The following is a 2936-nucleotide window of genomic DNA, read 5'->3' as shown; positions in this document are numbered from 1 at the left end:
TTTCTTGTACTGGTGGCTGCAGACCTGAAGACAGTACTCCAGATGGGGCCTCACAAGAGCAGCGTAGAGGGGACAATCACCTCCCTGTCCCTGCTGGCCACCCCTCTTCTGATGGAGCCCAGGATACCATTTGCTTTCTGAGCCGCAAGGGCACACTGCTGGCTCATGTTAAGTTTTTCATCTGTCAGGACACCCAGGTCCTTCTCTGCAGGCTGCTTTTGAGGACTGCTCCTTCCAGTCTGTGTAGATCCCTGGAGATGAAGCTTGCTGCAGCTTAGGGCAGTGCTGCAGGCTCTGAGGTGTGGCTGTGAGCCCATACCTGCAACAGCTAGGCTGTGTGATGGGAAAGAAGGAAGAACCGCTGAACAAGAGCTCAGCTGTGCATGAACTGAAACACAGCAAGTGCACGTATGAGTTCAAAAGGAAATTGAACTAAGCAGAACAGCATCAAGTGCGTCAGTTCTGGGTTGTTGGTATTTTTTTTTCTTGACAGGTGCAATTATTTCTTCCAGTTTCACTAATGTTACAGTTGGAAAGAATATCATGGAGAAATGGAAAGAAACAAACAGAAATAATGCTCACCTGTATTCAGATCATAGAATCACTCAGGTTGGAAAAGACCTTGAAAATCATCAAGTCCAACCACATCTTAACCATACTACTCTAACAACCCTCTGCTAAATCATGTCCCTGAGCACCACATCCAAACAGTTTTTAACCACATCCAGGGATGGTGACTCAACCACCTCCCTGGGGAAGCTTATTCTAGTGCTTAACAACCTTTTTGTTAAGTGTTTCCTGATATCCAACCTGAACTTACCCTGGTGCAACTTAAGGCCATTTCCCCTTGACCTGTCACCAGTAAGAAGAGATGCTCTTGCTGTAAGCACCTTTTAGGTATTGGAAGAGAGCAATAAGGTCTCCCTCAGCCTCCTCTTCCCCAGACTAAGCAGCCCCAGTTCCATCAGTATCTTCTCGTATGGTATATTCTCCAAGTCCTTCACAAACCTTGTTGCCCTTCTTTGGACCTGCTCCAGCACCTCCATGTCCTTTCTGTACTGAGGTGCCCAAACAACGGAGTACTCGAGGTGAGGCCTCACCAGTGCTGAGTACAGGGGCAGAATTACTTCCCTCGTCCTGCTCACCACTCCATTCCTGATACAAGCCAGGATGCCATTGGCCTTCTTGGCCACCTGGGCACACTGCCGGCTCATACTCAGCTGACTGTCCATCAGTACACCAAGGTCCCTTTCCATCAGGTGGTTTTCCAGCCACTTGTCCCCAAGCCTGTAGGGTTGCTTGAAGTTGTTGTGACCAAAATGCAGGACTTGACACTTGGCCCTATGAAATTTCATACAGTTTGCCTTGGCCCATTGATCCAATCTATTCAGGTTCCTCTGTAGTGCCCTTCTCCCCTCAGGCAGATCAACACTCCCAACTTGGTGTCATCTGCAAACTTACTGAGGGTGCACTCAATCCCCTCATCAAGATCATTAATCATGTTAAATAGAAGCAGTCCCAGTACTGAGCCCCAGGGGACACCACTCGTGACCAGCCACCAATTTAACTCCATTGACCACAACTCTTTGGGCCTGGCCATCCAGCCAGTGTTTCACCCAGCAGAACCCATCCAGACCGTGGGCAGCCAGCTTTTCCATGAGAGAGTTGTGGGGAAAGCATCAGAGGCCTTACTGAAGTCCAGGTAGACCACATCGACAGCCTTACCCCCATCCACTAAGTGGGTCACCTTGTCACAGAATGAAATCAAGTTTGTCAGACAGGATCTACAATTCATGAACCCATGCTGACTGGGCCTGATCCCCTAGTTGACCTTTAACAAGGCACCTGAGATTATCTATTCCATAATCTTCCCAGGCACTGAGGTGAGTCTGACAGATCTGTAGCTACCAGGATCATCTCTCCAGCCCTCTTTGAAGATAGGCATCATATTTGCCAGTCTCCAATCCCTTGGGACATCCCCAGTTAGCCAGAACTGCCTAAAAATGATGGAGAGTGGCTTGGCAACCACATCTGCCAACTCCCTCAGCACACTAGGGTGCAGTCCATCCAGCCCCATGGACTTGTGAGCATCCAGCTTTCAGAGCAGGTCCAAAACTGTCTCATTGTGGATCGTGCAGGGAAATTCAGGCTTGCAATGAAAACCTCCACAAAGAAGGGATCTCCAGAAAGAGATCTTTCCCTAGTGGCAGTCAGCCCTTAAATGAGGTCTAAGAGATGTGCAGCTGAGTTCCACCCCTTCCGATCACACAGCTGAATTGCCTTCACCTGTGCTCCCAGGGCTGACCCAGTCCTTGCCTCAGGTGATCAATCTGTGGTTCAGGCTGTGACTCAACAGTTTCCGTACAACTAACAAACAGCTTTACGTTCCCTTTCACTTATTGCCTGACTTCTTCCTGCTGACAGGGAAGTTGCGAGGCATTAACTGAAATTTTTGTGAGAAAGCTCTCTGCAGCAGCTGAGTTTCTAAAGTAAATCACTCAGTAACCACATCAGAAAACCCTTAATATCAAGGGTTGGATAACATATATCACACATTTCCCAAGGTGTGTCAAATGTGACTCTGCAAAAAGTTACCACAATATTACTCTCATATTTTGTGGTATTCTAGATAAGCACCTTCGTTTAGATATCTTTTGTCAAGCATCTCTTTCTTCTATAAGATTTGGGGCAACTCTGGCCCGGTGTTCCAGTTTTGATGAGTGTATTAGCCATGTAGGTGCCTCATGAAGTACTACACTCCTTCTTTGCAGAGGTTAGGTACTTCGTTTAGAGGCAGCGCAGCAGCCTGGGAGCTTAGCTGCAGTGATTCCAGGGAAGCTGCCATCACTTTTTAGAGCTTTTTTTACATTACTTAAGAAAAATAAAAATGAAGCTCAGCCATAACCTATCTTGCTTTGCTGCTTTATTTAAAAAAA

This window comes from Meleagris gallopavo, chromosome 2, assembly GCF_000146605.3.
Source record: "Meleagris gallopavo isolate NT-WF06-2002-E0010 breed Aviagen turkey brand Nicholas breeding stock chromosome 2, Turkey_5.1, whole genome shotgun sequence".
Taxonomy (NCBI): Eukaryota; Metazoa; Chordata; class Aves; order Galliformes; family Phasianidae; genus Meleagris; species Meleagris gallopavo.
Note: the sequence above shows the minus strand (reverse complement) of the source record.